This window comes from Geotrypetes seraphini, chromosome 1 (assembly GCF_902459505.1).
Source record: "Geotrypetes seraphini chromosome 1, aGeoSer1.1, whole genome shotgun sequence".
Taxonomy (NCBI): domain Eukaryota; kingdom Metazoa; phylum Chordata; class Amphibia; order Gymnophiona; family Dermophiidae; genus Geotrypetes; species Geotrypetes seraphini.
Window position 1 is genome coordinate 117,039,361 of NC_047084.1, and position 25,353 is coordinate 117,064,713.

Consider the following 25,353-nt stretch of genomic DNA (forward strand, 5'->3'; position numbering starts at 1 on the left):
TTAGAAACGGTACAGAGAAGGGCAACGAAAATGATGAAAGGGATGGGACGACTCATCATCTGTGAGGAAAGGTTAAAGCAGTTAATCCCTCCGGTGGTCATGTAGTCACTAGTTAGACTTTCTGAGCTAGACCTGTTTTCCGTCAACATTGTCTTGGGAAAGGTTCGATTATTACCACAGAGACTGCTTGTGTCCAGTTTTACTATTAATTTTGTATTAAAGTGGGAATTAAAAGTGAATCCTCACGGTAGTCAGTCCAGGTCACTAGTACCTGGCAAAACTCCCAAAAGTAGCTACATTCCTTGGTACCCCCATGTCTGTCTCAATAGTAGACTAAGGACTTTTCCTCCAGGAACTTGTCCAAACCTTTTTTAAAACCAGCTACGCTATCCGCTCTTACCATATCCTCTGGCAACACGTTCCAGAGCTTAACTATTATCTGAGGGGAAAAACTTTCTTCCTGTTTGTTTTAAAAGTGTTTCCCTGGAACTTCATCGAGTAGCTGTTAGTGTTTGAAATTTTTGATTGAGTAAATTATGAGCCAGTGAAATGTTAGTTTCTACCTGACAAGACGAGACCCGGAAACCTGCTACAAGCACGAAAGCTCTACTTGTCTGTCACTTATTACACATCATATAATCCACCTTGCCTCTTGCAGCATAAATTGATCGGTCTCATATTATGGACAATGAACTATTTTAGATATCTCTATATATAAAATCAGAGGTATGTGTGTATGTGCCGCGATCACGCAAAAACGGCTTGACCGATTTGAACGAAACTTGGTATGCAGATCCCTCACTACCTGGGGTGATATGTTCTGGGGGTCTCGCGGCCCACCTGCACACGTGGGCGGAGCTACAAACAGAAAATCAGATTTCACCCATTCAAGTCAATGGAAAAAATGTAAAAAGCTGTGGGATCTCCAGTTATTTTACTTAGCAACCTTGACCCACCAAAACTTTGCAATGGCACAAGGCTTTGTGTAAAGAGGTTACTGGCCAATGTAATTGAAGCGACTATCTTAACCGGAAAGGGACAAGGTGAAACCGTATTTATCCCGCAGATACCACTTATTCCAACAGATCTTCCTTTTCAGCTTAAGAGATTGCAAATTCCAGTGAGACTTGCATTCTCTATCACAATCAACAAATCACAGGGACAGACTATTACATACTGTGGAGTGGATTTAAGATCCCCCTGTTTTTCCCATGGACAACTCTATGTTGCTTGATCAAGGGTGGGTTCACCCAAGAATTTATATGTTCTTGCTCCTGGAGGTGAAACTAAAATTGTTGTTTATAATCAAGTTTTGTGTTAGTTGTATTGTATTCATTTTGTCAAATATTTCACATTATAATTTGAATATTGTACTTTTTATAGAGCTGTAAAAAAATAATTTCATTCACCACTATAAAGTATCTTTATTTCAATCCATTTACTGTGTTATTGCTATAATTAAATACCCGTGCAACGCCGGGTATTATACACTGATCGTATGGATTTGGGGCGTTTTAGAATCTCTGTGGTTTATGGTGCACCCACTTCAGTATGTGCAAGCAGATAGGGTGGTTTATTTGTCACAATTGTATTTTGAGGGGGCTTTTATGATGTGTGGAAGAGCATCCTTTCTGCAAAAAGAATGAAATAAAATAACCTGATATTGCTTTCAATGTCTCTCCTTGCAGCTTCATTTCATGTCATCAATTTTTGGAGACTATTTCTTTGATTGTCAGTATCGTTCAAGTATTTAAATAAGGCAAATGTGACCGAGCAGGGATTGTTTATTCTGTGCCTCTGGACGTTTCTATCCGTTTAAAAGAATATTTGTTGCTGCTTCATCCATCGTTCCAGGTGGGGCTCCAAATACATGCAAGAAAACATTGACCGAGACCCGAACCTAAAACAGAGAAAATGAAACCACAAACTCTGAAGGCTTTCTGCTCTTTGATTTCTTGATTATCTTGTCTCTCAGTGTCCGTTCACCCAGGGTACATAAGGGTCTGGTCGAAGGGTCAGCAGTGGCATCGCTCTCTCACAGTCTGGTGGAGGCTGAACTGAGGTGCCTTTGAGGCGGTACTGACTAGGGATCACTCCGGCCCCTTTAATTTACATATTTCTTTCTTTTGTCCTGGCAACTCGCTTTACGCTTTCTTAACTAAGGGCAGCTTGAAGAGGTTGCAGTTGATCCAAAATACAGCAGCCAAATTGATTTATAGGAAAAAGAAGTACGATTTGTGTCTCCTTTGTTGAGGGCTTTTCAGTGGTTGCCAGTTCATAAGAAAATAGGAATAGCTTTACTGGGTCAGAACAACGGTCCATCAAGCCCAGTAGCCTGTTCTCATGGTGGCCAACCCAGGTCACTAGTACCTGGCCAAAACCCAAGGAGTAGCAACATTCCATTCAGAATCCTAAAGAATAGCAAAGTTCCAGAATCCCAAAGAGTAACAAAAGATTCTGGAACCCCAAAGAGTAGCAACATTCCATTCAGAATTGTAAAGAATAGCAAGATTCCGGAATCCCAAAGAGTAACAAAAGATTATGGAATCCCAAAGAGTAGCAACATTCCATGCTACTGATCCAGGGCAAGCAGTGGCTTTCTCAATAACAGATTTTGGGCTTTTCCTCCAGGAACTTGTCCAAACCTTTCATAAAACCAGTTATGCTATCGTTTTTGAATTCAATTCAGGTGTGCTACCAAAGTGTTCACAAATTTGAATGGAGTATTTCTGCCGTTGGTCCCTATTTCTCTTAATTCTTTACGAACTATATGACCAAGGACCTCTCAACTGTATAAAGTTTCTTTCTCTTCAATTGTTCATTGGTTATGTCTTTCGCTCCTTTGAATACATCGTTACTTCTATTCGGAACGACCAACCAGTTGAGATCAGATCTACTTTTTCTCTTTATGTCTTCACAAAATATCTGAAGACTTTTCTCGTTCAAAAAATTGTTACATAAATAATTCTATTTGAAGGAACTATTACAACCTCTTATTGTGTAAACCGAGTCGAGCCTTTGTGGTCTGGAGGATGATCTGGTATATATACTGAAAGATTGGATTGGATTTGGATTTATATCCCATCCTGCCAGAAGAGCTCAGAACGGGTTACAAGTTTGCATACATAATAAGATCATGACACGGAGTCTAAGGATGGGGAAAGATGTAGAGGATGGGGATGTTGATGGAATAGTGATATATTTGGAGGGGACAGTGCTTTCTTTCACTCTGGCGTCAGGTTTAGTTAGCTAGGCACACTCTCCAGAGCATAAGAGCTGTTTTGCTGGGAAAGACCGAAGGTCCATCAAGCCCAGTTTCCTGTTTCCAACAGGGGCCAACCCAGGTCCCAAGTACTTAGCTAGATCCTAAGTAGTAAAACAGATTTTATGCTGCTTATCCTAGGAATAAGAAGCAGTGAATTTCCCCAAGCCGTCTCAATGGCCTATAGACTTCTCTTTTAGAAAATGATCCAAACCTTTTTTATACCCTGCTATGCTAATGAATTCCAGAGTTTAATTACACATTGTGTGAAGAAATATTTTGTCTGGTTTGTTATACATCTACTACTTAGTTGCTTCATTGCATGCCCCCTAGTCCTAGTATTTGTGGAAATAGTAAACAAGTGAATCACATCTACCCTTTCCACTCCACTCAGTATTTTATAGACCCCTGAAGCCATCTCTTCTCCAAGCTGAAAAGCCCTTTCCTCATAGGGGAAGCGTCCAAACTTTTTATCATGTTCATCGCCCTTCTCTGTACCTTTTTTAATTCCACTAATCTTTTTTGAGATACGGCGACCAGAACTGCACTCAACATTCAATTTGCGCTCATACCATAGTAGAGCAATACTAAGGGCGCCGAGCTCTACGAATGTGGAGATGATGCGGTATACAAACCTAAGGATTAGATTAGATTAGGTTTTAGTGGGTGCTGTTACAAACATTGAGCCCTAAACCCCTTCTCTACAAAAAAAACTACGCAAATGAAAGGGAGGAAAACAATGATTCCTTGTACATCCCGTGCGATTGGCGAAAGAGCAGGATCCTCTAGCCCCGCAGAGAGCTTTTTCTGCAATAAGTGCATTGAAGAATCATCTGAAGTAGAAAGTGCAGGTATTGGGGACACACTCTGAAGAAAGTGTCGCTCGTTCAGGACCCGTAAGTTGAGTAGGATTGAAACGTCTTTATGAGTATAATATTAACTGGTGCAGAAAAGTGTTGTTATTTTTATGACATGTAGGCGGAAGTATGATCACCCCCAGCAGTACTTGCCTCTTACGAGCTTTTTCCCATGACAGCCAGACACCTCTAGAGTGAAATGCCAAAGAGAATTGTTTTAATGATGGAGGTGGCCACCAGGGTCACGGCACAGGATTTCACAGTAGGTTCCTCTTTCCTCTTGTAAACAGTTGAAAAATAAATACTTTCACCTGGGAGGGGGGTGACCCGGATTGCCAGGTGCAGCCTCATACGCAGATAAGGCTAAGAATCAGCAACCTCCCCCCCCCCCCCCTCGGGGGTAGTGCTCCAGGTCTGTGAACCGGGAAGTGAAAGTCAGTTGTTGTGGGGAGGGAGGGAAGGGAGAAAGGGGACAGAGTGGAGCCGCAATTAGCAGTGAGAGCGATGGGAAATTGATGCAGCAGCGTTTTTATATTTTAATTATATTTTCATTGCGGTAGACAAAAAAGCCTTCAATAAATTTGTACGATCTTCACTTAGCAGTTGTGATAAATCCTCGATAACATTGAAAACCAGGACTGCTATTCCTAGTAACAATTATTGGCAATTATTAGATGAATTTTCTGACATGCCCAGGGCAGGACTAATTCGTTGAGGGCCCCAAGGCACTCAAGTACACTGGGACCCCTGCCCCGCTCCACCCCAGCATGCGCCCAGGTGGAAACAGGAAGCTGCGTCAGAGGGAAGCTTTGGGCAAGAAGCAGCACTTGCACAATTACAGTTCCCGTTGCCTTTCTTACCCGCGTTGCTTGCTTGTCTTTCTTTCCGTCGATGGGGGGGGGGGGGGGCTGCGTTGCCGATTGGGGTGGGGCCCACATTATTGATCTGGGGGGCCCATGTTGCCAATCGATGCTGGAGGGACCCATTGCCGTTTGGAAAAAACAATGTTGATGCCCTCCTTCATCGGACCCCCCTGACATTTTCGGGCCCTAGGCACGTACCTACTTGGCCTATTGGTTATTCCTGCCCTGTATTTCCCTATATAACAATCCAGAGTGACCGGAGAGTCCAAGAGGGACCAGAGTGTCGAACAATGACCATGAGGACCCAGCCTACACTCTCGGGTAGGCAGTGAACAACCAGAGTGACCGTGAGAACTCAGCCTACACTCTAAGAGTAGGCGGCGAAGACCGTCACAATATCACACAAATCTAAAAACATGTTCTTTAAAATCCCTACCAGGTGTCCAAAGAAACTCAGAGTAATAGTACAAGTCACCCAAAATAAAGTGAACGTTAGATTTCGGCAGTTGGAACCCAAGCACAGTACCGGGTAAAGCTTTGGATTCTCGCCCAGAAATAGCTAAGAAGAAAAAAAAAAAATAATAATAATTTAAATTGAATCAGGTTGGGCAGACTGGATGGACCATTCGGGTCTTTATCTGCCGTCATCTACTATATGTTACTATGTTAATGGTCAGCTGCTATCTTTGATATATTACTTCAGACTGGATGCATAATTCAATAACAATATGATAACTTTATGTAGCATGCTTAAGTCCTTGTAACATACAGTACAAAGACTCTAGACAAAATTCTGTTTAACAATATCTTGCCTATAACCTGCCTAGAACTCTAATTAATGAGGTTTCGGCGGGATATAACATAATATAAGCATGCTAATAAAAAACTGTGAGTAGTAGGATGGAGGAAGATGGTTTACAAAAAGGTTTGGTCAAATTCCTGGAGGAAAAGTCCATAGTCTGCTGTTGAGACCGACATGGGACGGTAGCATGGAATGCTGCTACTATTTGGGGTTTTGCCAGATACTTGTGGCTTGGATTGGCCTCCGTGAAGTCGGGGCTGACCCAGTAAGGCTATTCTTAGGTTCTTAAGTTCAGTGTGCCCCGACGAGACGCTGGTAAGGGAGGGCTGACTGCTTATAGGACGTGCCTCTCGTGGCACGACTCATCTCCTTGCTGACACCTCTCCGCCTCTCCCCACACCTCCTCTCCATCAGGATCCCCCACCGAAGTGACAGATTCAGGGTCGCAGCCAGTGGCCCCAAATCCTTTTTCTACCCAGTTTTAGGGCTCCTTTTACTAAGCGGCGATAGCATTGAGCTGGCATCAGTTCTATCCGCGTCGCGCGGGTTTAGCACATGCTAAAAATGCTATCGCAGCTTAGTCAAAGGAGACAGAGGCCTGAATTTAAACTATGGGCACAAAGGTTAGAAAAGTGTTGACATTTTTAGTCCAATTTCTGTGCCAGCGAGGCTGGATCAAAGGAGGGAATGGCTGGTAGGTTCTCCTTCTCCTCCAAAATTAATGTGGTTGTACTGAAAGGACAGGGGGAGGCGGAAGGGATTTGATTCCATAGTCTGGAAATGATCTTTCGCGTTGCTTCTCTGGGGTCGGATTGGAAGGTGAATAGAGAGTAACACCATCTCCCCTTCTTCCTGTGACTGACTCTCCCAGAGGACATTGATTTATTGTCTACGTTTCTGTTCTGAACTATCCAAAGTTCTGGGCAATTATATCAGGAGTTTAACCCTTTCGGCACTGTTCCAAGTTTCCAAGTTTATTAGTTTTTAATATCCCGATCATAAAACAAATATCTGACCGGTTAACAATAAAAATTTTAATATAGATTTGAAAGAAATAGTGGGGGTGTGTATGAATAATTAGGGTAAACATATATGACACTTACAGACAAACTAGATAGTGAGGGTAAGTTGGGAGGAGTAGAAAAGTTACATAATTGTTAGAGGAAAATGAGATAGAGGGATGGGAAAAAAACATGAAGGATAAGGGTGCATGGAAAAAGTGATGCATACTGAAAAAAGTAGGTTTCTTAGGGTAACTGATAAATTAAGATTTGTCGAAGGCATCTTGAAATAGATAAGTTTTAACCCTTTCAGGACCATAAGGATCGTAGGCCAATTTTTGTGGTTTTGACGACATTTTTATGGTAAAAAGGGCTTGCAGATGCCAAAAAAAATGATTTTTTTTGTGAAATATCATTATTTTTTTTTAAAAAAAATCACACTTCTGGCTTATGGACAGTGTGGCAAGTGAATCTTCTCGTCAATCTGGCAACGACGCTAATGAATGAATGTCGGAACCAGTTTGTTTACATAAAGGCAGTATCCTATGGAATCCGTACATATCAAATTTAGAACTGTAGACTATCCCAATCAAAATTGATAGGATTTTAAAGTTAGGGGACAAATATGTCCCTTGGTCCTGAAAGGGTTAATGCAGAACTTAAAACAAAGGAAATGAACTTAATGCTTGGACAGAATCTATTTATTTATTTTTCTGTACTGCGAGGAGCTGAGAACAGCTTACATGAATTTATTCAGGTACCCAAGCATTTTCCCTGTCTGTCCTGGGGGGCTCACAATCCATCTAAAGTGCCTGGGGCAATGGGGGATTGTGACTTGCCCAGGGTCACAAGGAGCAGCGGGGGTTTGAACCCTCAACCTCAGAGTGCTGAGGCTGGAGCTTGAATCACTGCACCGCACAATCTGTGGCCCTGTGGCATGGCCACCCGGTGGCCCAGCTCCCCTTACCCCACAACCTGTGCAGTACGGTGTGTCTCTCCCTATCCTCCTCCCTGTGGTCCATCGTCTCGTTCGCTTTCCCCCCACCCCACACGCCGCCGCTGTGGTTCTCCCGTGTCGGCTCTCGAGGTAGCTTCATCTCTTGCCGGCCCCAGAAGCTTTCTTCCAGTTGCACCCTGCAGAGAGGAAACTTCCGGGTCTGGTAAGAAATGTCGCTGATTTGCATAATATTTTAATGTATAAGAAACAACCACCAATTTGCCGTTGCATGCTGTCAACAGGTCCTTTTAGGCAACCACGTGGAACACCCCAGAACAACGGGGTTTAGCACATATCATTGTTTGGAGCGGGGGTGGAAATCTGCACAGAATCAAAACTCTTCTGCTGAGGCATCATGACTGCCAGCTGGTGAACAGATCAGAGTCGGGTAAGTCACAGTGAACCAAAGCCACATGTCTCCATTTGTAAACAGATGCCCTGGGCCACTATGTTGCACTAATCCAGTGGTTCCCAATCCTGACCTGGAGGACCACCAGGCCAGTCGGGTTTTTGGGATCGCCCTAATGAATATGCATGGAGCAGATGTGCATGCCTCCATTATATGCAAGTCTCTCTCATGCATATTCATTAGGGCGATCCCAAAAACCCAACTGGCCTGGTGATCCTCCAGGGATAGGGTTGGGAACCACTGCACTAATCCGCCTCTGATCAGTCTTTCATAGGTGGTGGACAGTGGCGTAGCGAAGGTGAGAGGCGCCAGAGGCGGTGGTGCCTGTCCCCGACCGCCCTCTGCCTGCTCCTTGCCCATTCCCACATGCCGCTTCCGTTCCCCTATACCTCTGTAACATTCCTGACGTGAGCAGCAACCCCCAAGCTGCTGTTGCGCCAGCATTGGCTCTTCCACTCAGGTCACTTCCTAGGTGCAGGTTCAGGAAGTGACATCAGAGGAAGAGCTGGTTGGAGGATGCTGCTCGTGCTAGGAACGTTACAGAGGCACGGGGGAAGGGAAGCGGTGTGCATGTGTAACAGTGGGGGAGAGGGGGGACTCAGAGGAGCACGGGTGCCTGCGCCTTCACCAAGAGGGCCACCGGGGTGGATAGCCCCCCCCTTACTATGCCACTGGTGGTGGATATGAGAGGGCTGGGAAAGCTAAGCCGTCGCAAATAAATTTCCCTGAATTATCAGCAATAGTGAGGATAGATAAAAAAACAAATTGTTGGCTTATCCACCTCGCGTTCTGCTGCAGGAGAACCCAGTAAGCTCCTGCGGGAGGGAAAGAGCAGTTGGCCTTACTTGACCCTGGCAGACTTAAGAACATAAGAGCAGCCATACTGGGTCCGACCAATGGTCCATCAAGCCCAGTAGCCCATTTTCACGGTGGCCAATCCAGGTCACTGGTACCTGGTCAAAACCCAAGGAGTAGCAACATGCCATACAGAATCTCAAAGAATAGCAAGATTCTGGAACCCCAATGAGAGCAACATTCCAGAGCTGAGATTGTGATGTCATAATGCCTCATTCCACAGAGCCAACCTCATCAGTGATGTTACAATGGATTGATTGTCCTATACTTGGCACACATAAGAACATAAGAATAGCCTTACCAAGTCAGACCAATGATTCATCAAGCCTAGTAGCCCATTCTCATGGTGGCCAATCCAGGTCCCTAGAACCTGGCCAAAACCCAAGGAGTAGCAACATTCCAACATCTCAAAGAATAGCAAGATTCCGGAACCCCAATGAGAGCAACATTCCAGGTGGAACAGTAGCAACATTCCATGCTACCGATCCAGGGCAAGCAGTGGCTTCCCCCATGTCTTTCTCAATAACAGACTATGGACTTTTCCTCCAGGAACTTGTCCAAACCTTTTTTAAAACCAGCTACATTAACTGCTCTTACCATATCCTCTGGCAATGCGTTCCAGAACTTAACTATTCTCTGAATAAAAAAAAAATTTCCTCCTATTGGTTTTAAAAGGATTTCCCTGAAACTTCATCGAGTGTCCCCTAGTCTTTGTAATTTTTGACAGAGTGAAAAATCGATCCACTTGTACCCGTTCTACTCCACTCAGGATTTTGTAGACTTCAATCCTATCTCCCCTCAGCCGTCTCTTTGCCAAGCTGAAGAGCCCTGACCGTTTCAGTCTTTCCTCATACGAGAGGAATTCCTTGATCCCTGCACAGGTTTGCAGATGTGAGAATGCCTGAACTGGCAGAGAGGAGCCCACAGCACCCCTGACCCTAGAAGACTTAATTGCATTTTACTGTCGTTCTCTGGCTGCTCAGCTCTTCCCTTCTCCTCCATCCCCCGTGGACTGAGGGGCAACCAGTGAGAGACTGATGTGCTGGAGGAGGCAGCGACTTTGCTTTTGCACCGTTAGAAAAGAGGAAGAGGAAAGGAAATCAGCCTTTGGTTTGACACTTTAATGGGTTTTGGAGGTTGTTGGTTTTTTTTTTGCTTTTACTGGTATTAGCTTAGCCAGCTGGAGTCCCTCAACTGTGGCTAGACTAGAGCCTGGTAATAATAACTTTATTTTTGTATAATAACTTTATTTTTGTATACCGCCATATCCCGAAGAGTTCTAGGCGGTTCACATTAGTTAGACAGAGATTACAAGTGGTTACATATCAAATTGGTAAGGTTCTCCGTGGCTCCATTTCTCTCTTGGTGAGGGGGGGGGGGGGCAAAATAAAGTGGTTGAGTACAATGTAAGTGATAGAACAGGTTGATAAGAAAAGGCAAGACTGGAAGGAAGACGGGGGGGGAGGTTACAGCAGAGGCTAAGGGGGTCTCCTATTGCATTCAGCTCGGTGGCATTTCAGTATCATTTCTAACGTTTCCAACTTTTGTTTAAAATATATTTTTATTGAAAATTTTCATTAAAATACAAAATATCAAATGATTAACAAGTTCTAAGCCCTTCTTGGGCTATTTGAACCAACAAATTATAACATACGATAATACTCCTCCATATCCCTCCCCCTTCCCCCCTCCCGCACTATCCCTCCACCCCCCGCCCACTCTTAGACCCTAAATCGTCTTTCTGGTATAGTCGTATTGATTTCATTTTAAGCCAACATAGATTTCTTTACTAGAGACTTGTAAGATCAAATCCAATTGAACCCATAAATCGTTGGTAGAATCATACCATCCGTGGTGTTTACCTGCTAATTGTTCCAATGCCTTCAATGCAATCCATTCCATTCGTCAGTCTTGTATAGCGGGGCCTACATTTCCAAGTTTTATTTGGATTTGATAAACCGCTTAACTGCCAGGCACCAGCCCAGGAATTTTTGTCGATCCTTTCTCGCGTTATCCATTCCCTTCAGAGCGTCAACTCCGTTCCTACTCTTAATGTCACCTGCAGGATTGATTGGGCTCTGGGCGGGGATGGGGTGACTTTCAGAGCCCCACTCTCATTCATTCCAGACCGTTAGAGTGAAATGGTGTGATGGCCGTGTTAGTCCACTTCCCAAGGTCATATAAAGAAAGAAAACAAAACCCAAAGTAAATAAGGTGATGCCTTTTTTATTGGACTAACTGAAGTCATCGTAAAATGCAGGAATTAATCCAATAAAAAGGCATCTCCTTATTTCCTTTGTTAAACCTATACAGAAAACATTTGTATATTGAAAGTGCTTTTGTTTGATTCGTTTCTGTTGAAATTCACTGTATTGCACTGTTAATAATTGAAAACTAATAAAGATTTACAAAAAAAAAAAACCCAACAAAACAACAAACCCTACACAGAAAACATGTCGTAATAATTGTTGCTATTTAAATCCTAAAGTCCAGGATTTAAATAGAAACTGAGCTCTTTAATAATAACTAATAATAATAACTTTATTTTTCTATACCGCCATAGTCAAACTGACTTCTAGGCGGTTCGCATAGAAAGAAGGCTGGACAATCAGCGAATTACAAAATGCAAGACGATGTTACATAGTAAATTGGATAAGCGTGAATATATGAGAGAAGAAAGATGGGGTAGAAAGGGGAAAGAATACCTGAGCGAGGTCATGTGATTAAACAAGGAATTTGTCAAATAGAGCGGTTTTAATTGATTTTCGGAATGTGTTGTAGGTCTGTCTGGCTTTATTTATGTGGTTTCCCAGCCAGGATTGCTGTCTGTTTGCTTGGAACATGAAGGTTCTGTCCAGGAAGGATTTGTATTTGCAGCCTGTGATTTTTGGGTATGCAAAGATGTTTTTGTTTCCGGTTGTACGTGTGGGGTTGTGTAGGGTGAAGTGAGTTTGCAGGTGGGAAGGTGCCAGGCCCCAGACTTGTTTGTAGCAGATGCAAGCGAAAACGCATCTCTCTTCCCCCCTCCCTTCTGTGTCCCAAGTTCATGCCCCCGCCCAAGGGGTACCTGTGTTCTGGCTGCCTCAAAGACATCCAAGTAGGCCTCCTCCTTCTTCTTTCCAGCCGCACTTCTTTCTTCACAAAGCCACAGGCTGGTGTGATGGGCAAAAGGTGTGCAGCCAGGCTGCTTAGAGAGAACATTGCTTTATTCCTTTTAACTTTTTATCTAATCAACTTTCACTCTCTTTCTCTCATCCCCTAGCTTTCACATTTCTCATCCCCCTATTCTCTTTTATCTGCTTCCCATTACCACATTTCTACCCTCGTATATTCGTTATTCTGCTCACTCATCTCCTTGACACCTCTCCCTCATGGATCCACCATTTCTAGAATCTCCCCTCCTTGACACTTACTCCATCCCTTGTAACCCGGCATTTCTTTCCTCTCTTTCTTTCTTTCTCTCTCCCTTCAACAAGTCCAACATCTCTCTTTCCTGCCCTTCCACTCCCTCCTCCCAAGTCTTGACATCTCTCTCCCCTCCCCCTTCCAGCCCCCAGTCCATATCCCTCTGCCTTTCCCTGTCCATATCTCCTCTCCCTCCTCTGCTCTCCCGGAGTCATCCATCTCTCCCTCTCCCCGTTTTGCCCCACCTACATCCATTTCTCCCTCCCCCCACCATCTCTCCTTCTCCCTGACCCCTTCTGCCTTCCCCATGTCCATATCTCCCTCTCTTTCTCCCTCTTCCAAATTCATCTGTCATTGCCCCTCTCTACCATCTCTCTCTGTCCTTCTACCCCCAAGTCCATCTCTCCATGTCCCTCACATATCTGATATCTTTCCCTCCCTCCCTTACTCCATTCCTCACAGCTCTCCCTCCTTCCCTCATTTGAGTCCATCATCTCTCCTTTCCCCCATTCCCTCCCTACCTTCTACTCCTCCCCTGACTCTGAAATGTCTCAGGTGGAGCCTTATTTCTAGAGCACTCTGGTGAAAGAGGCACCTTGCTACCGGCCAGCATGCCCACTGGTCGGCTTTCTATGCCGCGTCCCTTAACTGATTTCTACTCTTTCACCTTCTCCTGCTGCATGTCTGCCTTAAATGTCTTGTAAAAGCACAGTACCACCCTGCCGCCGGCCCCGATGTCTTTCTTTCCACTGTGGCCTGCCCTCTCTGATAACTTCCTGTTTCCGCTAGGGTTGGCCGCAGTGGAGAGAAGATGCTGGGGCCGGCGGCAGGGCAGCACTGTGCTTTTATAAGACATTTAAGGTAGACACGTGGCGGGAGGAGTAGATGTTGGCGAAGGGACATGGCAGAGAGAGCCGATCAGCAGGCACACCGGCTGGTTTGGTAGCAAGATGCCACTCTCAGCTAGAGAATAACACGGGGACAAATTTGTCCCCATCGCTGAAGGAACTCAATTTTCCCATCCCGTCCCCGCGGGTTTTGTCTCTGTCCCTGCCCCATTCCTGTAAGCTCTGCCTTAACCATAGAAGCCTCAAACACTTATGATTTTAAATGTTTGAGGCTTGTGCAGATAAGGACAGAGCTTGCAGGAATGGGGCAGGGACAGGAAAAGAACTCGCAGGGATAGGGCGGGAAAATGAGTTCCTGTAGGGACAGAGAAAAATTTGTCCCCGGGTCATTCTCTACTTCCACGCAAGATCCTTGTCTGGCCCTGTTACAATACGACCAGCAATTTTGGGGATGCCCTTAAGTGTACTTGATTACTATTCAATGAATTGTAAACCCCTTTGGGTGAATCTCTTCATGAAAGAAGGTAGTAAATAGAGCAGGAATGCCTTTTTCTGCGTTTTCTCTGCTCTTTGGAAAATGATGTCTTTTCAGGCCGCAATTATCCCTGTCCTGACTTAAAACCCTCTGGTCTGCTCACATTCATCTGATCTCTGTTTAATCTAGAGAGCTTAATCGGGGGCTGATCAGTGGTTTTGTTGGGATGGAACACCCCCCTCTTTCACACAGAAAACACAAAGCAGTCTGAAATCATCAGACTTGCCGGACACGTGTCTTCATTTCTGTTTCACTAAATGCATCTGCTGTCTGGGACTTTTGCAAAAAAAAAAAAAACACCCCTAAAATTGATAAATGACGGCAGACTTCCTTTTGTTTGATAAAACTGCTTCAAGTTCCTCTTTCTTCATTGAGGTGAGGTTGTGTTTAGAAGCAGTACATGCTGGAAATGGCTGATGTGACTTACGTTGATCTGCAATTCGTGTCCTATGCTAAGGAACCCAAAAGCCCTGCGCCTCAGCAGGCAGGTAAAGGGTTTCCCTCTCCTTTCCCCTTCAACAGATGAAGACATGCTAGCCATTCCAAAGGTATTTCCTGCTAACACTGCTCTTCTGTCTCCAGGCTCTGAACAGGCGGATGAGGAGGATGATGGAGAGATTACGTATGAAAATGTACGGGGACCACAGAAATCTGAATTAACGGCTGGAACTAGGAAAGAAAGTAAGGTTCTTCATTCATCCCATAATGATATGTGATAAGGAGCATCCACCCGACATTCAGAATTATTTAACTGGCCAAGAATGACTCTTGGCTAGATAATTTGCACATTCTACATAGACTGAAAATATTAAGAACATAAAAACATAAGACTGGCCTTACTGGGTCAGGCCAATGGTCCATCAAGCCCAGTAGCCCGTTCTCACGGTGGCCAATCCAGGTCCCTAGTACGTGGCCAAAACCCAAAGAGTAGCAACATTCCATGCTACCGATCCAGGGCAAGCAGTGGCTTCCTCCATGTCTTTCTCAATAACAGACTATGGACTTTTCCTCCAGGAACTTGTCCAAACCTTTCTTAAAACCAGCTATGCTATCCGTTCTTACCACAACCTCTAGCAATGTGTTCTAGAGCTTAACTATTCTCTGAGTGAAAAAAAGTTTCCTCCTATTGGTTTTAAAATGATTTCCCTGTAACTTCATCGAGTGTCCCCTAGTCTTTGTCATTTTTGACGGAGTGAAAAATCGATCCACTTGTACCCGTTCTACTCCACTCAGGATTTTGTAGACTTCAATCTCATCTCCCCTCAGCCGTCTCTTTTCCAAGCTGAAGAGCCCTAACCGTTTTAGTCTTTCCTCATACGAGAGGAGTTCTATCCCCTTTACCATCTTGGTCGCTCTTCTTTGAACCTTTTCTAGTGCCGCTATATACAAAACACTATATGCAAAACTATATTTAATCTTTAATTTGAAGAAGACAGACCATGTGACACCTTATTACCGAAGGTTACACCGGCTTCCTGTTGAGGCTACAATGACCTTTAAATTTGGATGTATATTTCATAAGGTGTCACATGGCCTTGCACCCAGTTATCTTGTGGAGCATTGTATATTTGCCAATTCAAGATGCTTGCTGCATACTTCTCCTCTATCTGCTTGCCCATCTGTAAAAGGTTTTTTTTATATACGAGACATCTTCTTTGACTACTGTCATTTCAAGCTGCAAGTTGGGACGCTCTCTTTCGTCAGTTAATAGCCAGCTCGACCTCTTGTTTGCATTTTAGGAAGTTAGTGAAATCTTATTTGTTTGTGAAGTTTTTGGACTGATAAAGACCAGTGCTCTGGAGAGAAAAGAGCCACAGGTGTTTTAACTGGAGATTGGAATGTGACTGTCTTGGAAACAAAGGGTCTGCAGAGAGAGAAGAGAAAAGACCAATAAGGACAAAGCTAATCAACAGGTAGCGGGGAGAGGGTATACCTTAGCTCAGTGATTCCCAACCCTGTCCTGGAGGAACACCAGGCCAATCGGGTTTTCAGGCTAGCCCTAATGAATATGCATGAGAGAGATTTGCATATGATGGAAGTGATAGGCATGCAAATTTGCTTCATGCATATTCATTAGGGCTAGCCTGAAAACCCAATTGGCCTGGTGTTCCTCCAGGACAGGGTTGGGAACCACTGCCTTAGCTGACCCATCAGGGCAAAGGCTGTAGCAGTGAGACAAAGGATTGAAGCTCAGTTGAGAGAAAGGGAGGAAGTCTTGCAGGAGAAAGACCACTAGAAACAAAGCTTATACAGATAAGCAGGAGTGGCTGCAGTTTGCACGAGACTACATTTCACACAATGCTTTGCTCACGTACTAAAGCAGGAAATGATTGCAGCATTTCAGTTCTATGAAATGAGAATTACAGTAACACAGAAACATGATGGCAGATAAAGGCCAAATGGCCATCCGCAGTAAACATTATCTCTTCCTCTCTCTGAGAGATCCCACCTGCCTATCCCAGGCCCTTTTAAATTCAGACACAGTCTCTGTTTCCACCACCTCTTCTGGGAGACTGTTCCATGCATCTACCACCCTTTCTGTAAAAAACCATTTCCTTAGAAACATAGAAAAATGACGGCAGAAAAGGGCCAAAGCCCATCAAGTCTGCCCACTCTAGTGACCCTTCTCCTTGATTTTGCTCACCGCCCCCTCCCTGCCTTTACATCATTAGAGATCCCACATGAATATCCCATTTATTTTTGAAATCTGCCACGCTGTTGGCCTCAATCACCTGCCGTGGGAGTTCATTCCAATGATCGACCACCCTCTCGGTGAAGAAATACTTTCTGGAGTCACCATGAAATTTCCCTCCCCTGATTTTCAGCGGATGCCCTCTGGTGGACGAAGGTCCCATAAGACGGAAGATATCCTCTTCCACCTCGATACGACCCGTGATATATTTAAATATCTCAATCATGTCCCCTCTCTCTCTTCGTTTTTCAAGTGAGTACAGCTGCAATTTATTCAGCCTTACTTCATATGGAAGATCCTTGAACCCTGAGACCATCCTGGTGGATATCCGCTGAACTGACTCAATTCTCAGCACATCTTTCCGGTAATGTGGTCTCCAGAATTGAACACAATATTCCAAATGAGGTCTCACCATGGACCTGTACAGTGGCATTATGACCTCTGGCATCCTGCTGATAAAACCTCTACGGATACAACCCATCATTTGCCTTGCCTTGGAGGAAGCCTTTTCCACTTGATTGGCAGTTTTCATGTCATCACTAATGATTACTCCTAAATCCCGTTCTTCCGTGGTCCTAACTAAGGTCTCACCATTTTACGTGTAAGTCCTGCACAGATTTCTTTTACCCAGGTGCATCACTTTGCATTTTTTAGCATTGAAGTTGAGCTGCCAAGTCGATGACCATTGTTCCAATAGTAGTAGGTCCTGCGTCATACTGTCAGGCATAGTGCTTTTACCTACTATGTTGCACAGTTTGGCGTCATCGGCGAACAATGATATTTTTCCTCTGAGCCCTTGGGTCATATCACTTATGAATATGTTGAATAGGATTGGACCCAAGACCGAGCCTTGTGGCACTCCACTGGTCACATCCGATGTTTTGGATGGGGTACCATTTACCATCACCCTCTGAAGTCTACCGCTCAGCCAATCCTTAACCCATGCAGCTAGTGTTTCCCCTAATCCCAGCAATTTCAGCTTGTTCAATAACCTGTGGTGTGGGACACTATCAAAAGCTTTGCTGAAGTCCAAATACACTACGTCCAGGGACTCCCCGGCATCTAGTTGTCTTGTTACCCAGTCAAAGAAGCTAATCAGATTTGATTGGCAGGACCTGCCCTTGGTAAATCCATGTTGATGGGGATCACGTAGATCTTCCTCATCCAGGATTGTATCAAGTTTCTGTTTGATCAGTGTTTCCATGAGTTTGCATACTATGGATGTGAGACTCACCGGTCTGTAATTCGCCGTCTCTGTCCTGCAGCCCTTTTTGTGGAGTGGAATAACGTTAGCTGTTTTCCAGTCCAAGGGGTCTCTTCCCGTACTTAGGGAGAGATTGAAGAGCACAGATAATGATTCCGCCAGGACTTCCCTCAACTCTCTGAGCACCCTGGGGTGTAGGTTGTCTGGTCCTTAGATTACTCCTGAGCCTATCGTCTCTTAACTTCATCCTATGCCCTCTCATTGCAGAGTTTCTTTTCAAATTAAAGAGACTTGACTCATTTGCATGTACATTATGTAGGTATTTAAACGTCTCTATCATATCTCTCCTCTCCCGCCTTTCCTCCAAAGTATACAGATTGAGATCTTTAAGTCTGTCCCCATACGTCTTATGATAAAGACCACATACCATTTTAGTAGCCTTCCTCTGGACCGACTCCATCCTTTTTATAACTTTTTTAAGGTGCAGCCTCCAGAATTGTACACAATATTCTAAATGAGGTCTCACCAGAGTCTTATACAGGGGCATCAATACCTCCTTTTTCCTACTGGCCATGCCTTTCCCAATGCAACCTGGCATCCTAACTTTCACCGTCACCTTTTCAACCTGTTTGGCCACTTTAAGATCATCACATGCAATCACACCCAAGTCCCGCTTTTCTATCGTGCACATAAGTTCTTCACCCCTAATCTGTACCATTCCCTCGGGTTTTTGCAGCCCAAATGCATGACCTTGCATTTCTTAGCATTAAATTGTAGCTGCCAAATTTCAGACCATTATTCAAGCTTCGCTAAGTCTTTTTTCACGTTATTCACATCATCCGGCATGTCTACTCTATTGCAGATTTGGGTATCATCCACAAAAAGGGAAATCTTACCTGACAACCCTTCAGCAATATCATTTATAAAAATGTTAAAAAGAACAAGCCCAAGAACAGAACTGTGAGGTACACCATGATAACATCCCACTCCTCAGAGTGATTTCCATTGATCACTACCCTCTGTCGTCTTCCACTCAACCAGTTCTTGACCCATCCCGTCACTTTGGGACCCATCCCGAGGGCACTCAGTTTATTTATTAGACGTCTGTGTGGAACACTGTCAAAGGCTTTGCTAAAAACTAAATACACCACATCTTGCGTACAACCTCTATCCAATTCTCTGGTCTCCCAGTCAAAGAAATTGACCAAATTTGTCTGACAAGACCTACCTCTAGTGAATCCATGTTGCCTCTGGTCCTCTAATCCACAGGATTTCACAAACATGTCCATTCTCTGTTTTAAAAGCGTTTCCATTAATTTGCTTACCACAGAAGTCAGACTTGCTGGCCTGTAATTCCTTACTTCTGCTTTTGTGGAGAGGGACTACATCTGCCCTTCTCCAGTCCTCCGGTACGACTCCTGACTCTAGAAACTCAGTGAAAAGGTCAGTCAGTGGAGCTACCAGAACTTCCCTAAGTTCCTTCAGCACTTTAGGATGTACACCATCCGGCCCCATAGCTTTGTCTACCTTTATTTTAGCTAACTCCTCATGAACACAACCCTCTGAAAATCAATCAGGGTCTATTACTCCTCCATCCCTATTCACGTTTGTCTTCTGCGGTCCCGCTCCTGGCACTTCACCTGTGAACACAGAATAGAAATATATGTTAAATAATTCAGTCTTTTCTTTATCAGCTTCTACATATTCCTCCCTTTCACCTTTGAGTCTCACAATGACACTTTTGCAATTCTTCCTATCACTAATATATCTAAAAAAGTCTTATCTCCCCGTTTTACCATGTCAGCTATTTTTTTCTTCCATTTGCATCTTTGCTTTCCTGACTACACAACCAGCCTCTCTTAGCTTTTCCAGATATTTCTGCCTGTCTTCCTCTTTCTGCAATCTTTTGTAGTTTAAGAAAGCTAACCTCTTATTCCTTACCTTCTCAGCTACTACTTTTGAGAAGCAAAGGGGCCTTCTTTTCCTCTTACTTTTACTTACTTGCCTCAGAAAAAGGTTTGTCGCCCTTACAATCGCTCCTTTCAGTTTTGCCCACTGCATTTCCACTCCTTCTAGACATTCCCACCCAGACAACAATTCCTTGACGTAATCCCCCATTCTGAACAAAGTTAGTTTTTTTAAAGTCTAGAACCTTTGCTTTTGAATGAGCTCTCTCTATACCCATCTTAATATTAAACCGTACAATGCAGTGATCACTGGATGCTAGATGATCACCCACTGTAATATCAGAAACACTTTCCCCTTTTGTAAGCACCCCCATCCCGTGTAGGTTCCCTTACCAACTGCTGGAACGGTTCTTGTAGGACCTCCCTACTTCTAGAAGACCCTGCAATAAGGATACCTCAATCAACATCCGGTATGTTAAAATCACCTATTAGAAAGAACTATACTAAAACTAGTATAAAGCTTCCGGGGGCAGAATACCTACAACTGAAAATGTGCATGTTTAAAGGAGTTGTGGTCTTTATAGGATTAGGACAGGCCAAACAACAAACACACAAAAAAAGCACATTCCACATTTCAAAAGGAGAATGCACATCAATGCTGAAAAAAGATTAATCTCAGAATTTCCACCTGCAACCTGAAATGTCTACGTTTCGGAAAGGTCCTCATTTTATTTACATCTTTATGTATTGATTAAACTGGATATATTGCCCTTCTAAAAGGCAAAGCAGAATGGTGTAGGGATGATACTTTTCAAAACGCTAATTTTTTTTTCTTTATTTATTTATCAATTTTACATGTATCAAAATCGAACATTTTGTACAGAAAGATTGTTTGTTAACATAACATTAAAAGGAGAAGAATATACAAAATAAATTTTACTTCAAACAATCTCAAGTCCACATTTCGATCCAAGAATTTTATGAGTGAACATTAAACATAGAAATAGACGGCAGATAAGGGCCACGGCCCATCCAGTCTGCCCACCCTAATGACCCTCCCCTATCTTTCCTCTGTGAATAGATGCATAAGCCAAAACAAGGTATCTATGACCAGTTTGAGGAGCTTAACTCTAATTAACTAATCCGATGTTCCTTCCTTTTCCAGACGTTTCAGCGTCAGGAAGGTTGTAAGTTGGGCCGGTTCAAAAAAGACATATTTATTATCTCGATACCTTACAATACATTTACATGGGAAGCGTAGGAAAAAAAATACCACCCAAGTGAGTGACTCCTGGTTTCAATAAAAGAAATTGTCATCTGCGGTTTTGAGTTTCTTTACTAACATCTGGGAAAACTTGAATTTTCAAACCTAGAAACTCCTTATCTTTATTTTTGAAGAACATTTTAATATCCAATCTTTTTCTGGCAATAATGCCACAGATAATAGAAGAGTACTTCCAAAATTGCTGTCCTGCTTCAAAACGCTATTTTGTCCCCAGAAAGTCAGTAGGTTGGAAAAATTAATAAGGTGCGATTGACTCTCGTAACTAACTGAGCTTCGCTTCTGCTTTCCAGGGTTCTCAGTCCTCAGAACCTGGGCACCGCACATTATACTCATTCTGCTGGTGGCCTGCATCAGTTTACTGGGGGCGACCATAGCGCTGGAAATAAAACGTGAGTACCAAAACTCCCTTTTTGTATACACTATCATTCTGTCCTTATGTTAAATAGGAAAATAAACAGGCATTAATTAGCTGATAGCAATATTTGAACACAATGGACTTTTCCTCCAAGAACTTGATCAAACTTTGATTCCATCCTCTGGAAAGAGACTCTACAGGTTAATAATGCCTGCCCGTGCGAAGAAATATTAATCACAGGGAAGTTTTCTCCTCTTTTATATTGCACTGATTATAATTCACTTTGGGAATAATTATAAAGATTTTGTATCATCTAAATATTTTGGGGCAAGTGATTTGCTGATTGATAGTTCTAATTCCAATTTGCAATGTCTGCTTTACCCTCTCCTGTTTTTTGTTGTTCGAGAGGTGAAACAATTGTCCCCTATTTACCCTTCCACCCCACTCATGATTTTATAAAGTTCTATCCTATTCCCTTCTCAGTCTTTTCTTTAGCCTGAAGACCCCAAACTTGATTAGTTTCTCTTCCTAAGGAACATTTTCCACCTCGTTTATCATGTTTGTTGCTTCCTAGATCCTTTTTGAAATGGGGTGACAATGGTGACCTATAAAGAGGCCTAATGGTATCAGTTCTGTTTTCCGTCCCATTATTTCCACAATGACTTTTAAGCCCAGACTCTGAATGACTCTTAAGCCCAGAGCACAGCATTGTGCGTCTGTAATTGGGATTATTTTTTTCCCTATGTGATCCATTTCACTTGTCTATATTAAATTTTCATATATTTAGATGCCCAGGCTCCTAGTTTCAAAAGATTCTTTTGCAAATGGGGTATGCAATGAAGCTGCTAAGAAGTAAATTTAAAACAAATTGGACAAAATATTTCTTCATTCAGTGTGTAATTGAACTCTGGAATTCATTACCAGAACATGTGGTAAAAGCAGTTAGCTTAGCAGGGTTAAAAAAAAAAAAAAAAAAAGTTTGAACAAGTTTCTACAAGAAAAGTCCATAAGCCATTATTATGATGCAATTGGGAAAATCCATTTCTTATTCCTAGGATAAGCAGCATCAAATCTGTTTTACTCTTTTGGGATCTTGCCAGGTACTTGTGACCTGGATTGGCCACTGTTGGAAAGAGAATACTGGGCTTGATGGACCATCAATCTATTCCAGTACCAACATGCTTATTTTCTTATGTAAGGAGGATAGGAACTGGGACGTGTATACTGCCTTTTTATAGTTATATACATACAAGTACTTCAAGCATTTTCCCTATCTGTCCCAGTGGACAAATATCTTTCTAATATACTTAGGGCAGTGGAGGATTATGTATATATAGAGATTATAAAAATTCAGGATTATAATTCAGTAGTGAGTACATAACGTTATTCTCCCACATTGCTTTAAAAATTAAGAACTGGGTCAGATAAAGGGTCCATAAGACCCAGTATCCTGCTGGGATATAACTGAGTAGTTAGGAATGCAGAAAATAAAGGGAGATAAGAGATAAGAGAGAAAGATCAATACTTCATAGACAGATTTAATGAGGGAATGCAAGAAGAGAGGAGAAAGGACAAATGAACAGATGGCACTGGAAAGAGTTAGGAGAACCCAGACAGGAAAGCAGAAGAGAGAAACTGAGACCAACATGATTGGAAAAATTCCCAAATAGGAAAAGTTCTCAGCCCAACCAAGAAGAGAATGACATGGTTATGGTTCAATCAATGATCTGAAAACAATGTCAAATCAGAATTTCGTTTCTGCAAATTGGCACTTAAGGAAATAAGCTATAGTGGCAAAATAACACTCAGAATTTAGGAAGTTGTTTGGTTGAACACAACTTTTCAACACCCCCTCGTAAGGGTCACATATGCAGTGTATCACATAGAAGAGCATTATCCTCAGTTGAGTTTCTGTCTGAAAAAAGTTTGCTCTAATGCAGAAATCTTTATTTTGAGCTTAGGAAACAAGCAGTCCACAACCTCTCTCTCTCTCTCCCTCTCCCCCTCCCCCTCTTTCTCTCTCACTCCCCCTCGATCTCTCTCTCTCTCTCTCTCTCTCTCTCTCTCTCTCTCCCCCCTCTTTCTCTCCCCCCTCTTTCTCTCTCCCCTCTCTCCCTCCCTCTCTATCTCTATCTCTCTCCTCCCTCTCTATCTCTCTCTCTTCCCCTACCTCTCTCTCTTTCCCTCTCCCTCCCTCCCCCCTTTCTCTCTCTCCCTCCCCCTTTCTCTCTCTCCCCCTCTTTCCCTCCCTCTCTAACTCTCTCTCTCTCTCCCTACCTCCCTCCCCTTCTCTCTCTCTCCTTCCACACCCCTCTAGAACATGCACGCTACTTTTACCCAAATCTCAACATCCTCCTTGCAGTGTCTTCAACATCCATCGTTGTAGTAATTCGGAAATCCAACTATATTTCTTCAGCCTCTTGTTTCAAATACATGCAGTAAACTACTTGTTCACTTATTTGGATGTTTGGCAAGTTTATCCCCCCCCCCCTTTTTACAAAATTGCGGAAGTGGTTTTTAGCACAGACCGGTGTGCTGAATGCTCTGCGCTGCTCCAGCGCTCATAGGAACTCTGTGATTTTGTAGAAGGGGGAGGGGTTAGCTAGCTGTTTAATAATGCCTGAAACACACAACAGTGTAATAAAACAGTATGAAAATTGTCATTATTGAGTTTGGAATAGACTTGGAAAGGATTGTTCTAACGGGTGTCATTTGAATTTCAGTTATGCAGGTTTCCCGGCAAATGTCTCAAGATTATGAAATCCTGAAGAGCAATTTCTCTGACAACGTCAGAGTCGGGGAGAACAAGCTCCGCAAGACAGAATTCAAATTAATGGAATCCAGAAACAGTCTGAACCAAACTCAGCAAAAACTGGAAGATCTGTTAATGACGTCAGAGCAGGAATTAAACAATACTGTGGAGGAACGGGAAAGATTGAATTCAACAATAAAAATGATGCAAAAAGAGCTTGACAAATGGGCATTAATAGGTATTTTTCTTTTATTAGGTATTTATATGTTGCCTATCCAAGATGGTAAAGGGGATGGAACGCCTCTCATATGAAGAAAGACTTAAAAGGTTAGGGCTCTTCAGCTTGGAAAAGAGACGGCTGAGGGGTGATAGGATTGAAGTTTACAAAATCCTGAGTGGAGTAGAACGGGTACAAGTGGATCGATTTTTCACTCTGTCAAAAATTACAAAGACTAGGGGACACTGGATGAAGTTACAGGGAAATACTCTTAAAACCAATAGGAGGAATTTTTTTCACTCAGGGAATAGTTGCCAGAGGTTGTGGTAAGAGCGGCTAGTGTAGCTGGTTTTAAGAAAGATTTGGACAAGTTTCTGGAGGAAAAGTCCGTAGTCTGTTATTGAGAAAGACATGGGGAAGCCACTGCTTGCCCTGGATCGGTAGCATGGAATGTTGCTAATCCTTCGGTTTTTACCAGATAATAGTGCAGGGGTGCACAACTCCGGCACTCGAGGGCTGAATCCAGTCGGATTTTCAGGATTTCCCCCATGAATTTGCATGAGTTCCTATTTGCCTGCACTGCTTCCATTGTATGCATATTGATCTCATGCATATTCATTGGGGAAATTCTGAAAACCTGGCCTGGCGAGGGCCAAAGTTGTGCACCCTTGTATTAGTGATATAACATAACATAATAGCAAATTTCTAGATCGCAAAACCTTTAGTTCAATGCGGTTAACAAGATTATACTATGAAAAAATACAGAGATAATGTGATGCACAGAAATTTAGCTAGAGACCTGGATTGGCCGCCGTGAGAATGAGCCACTGGGCTTGATGGACCATTGGTCTGACCCAGTAAGGTTATTCTTATGTTCTTATAACGAAATAAAGAAATGCAAATAAGATGGAATCATTTTATTGGACTAACTTCATATATTTATTGATTAGCTTTTGAAGGCAATATCTTGTTCTTCAGATAAGAAATGTTTTGTATTATCTCAACATAGGAGAAATTCTTTCACATCTTGGCCTGCCCAAGAGAAATCTTGCATCTGCATTCTGTATTAATTGAACTCAAAGAGCAATCGGTTCAGCGGACGGCCAC

The 25,353-nt window shown here is 43.1% G+C and overlaps 1 protein-coding gene across 1 annotated transcript in view; it reads left to right on the top strand.

Annotated features, from left to right (window-relative positions):
• Positions 1-24,350, top strand: part of LOC117352670 (B-cell differentiation antigen CD72-like) — a 49,900-nt gene extending 25,550 nt beyond the window's left edge. The window contains exons 7-10 of the transcript XR_004537755.1: positions 8,025-8,170; positions 14,417-14,515; positions 21,213-21,311; positions 24,001-24,350. The gene's annotated coding sequence lies outside the window, so the exon portion shown is untranslated. The remainder of the gene's footprint in view (positions 1-8,024; positions 8,171-14,416; positions 14,516-21,212; positions 21,312-24,000) is intronic.
• Positions 24,351-25,353: the final 1,003 nt, after the last annotated feature.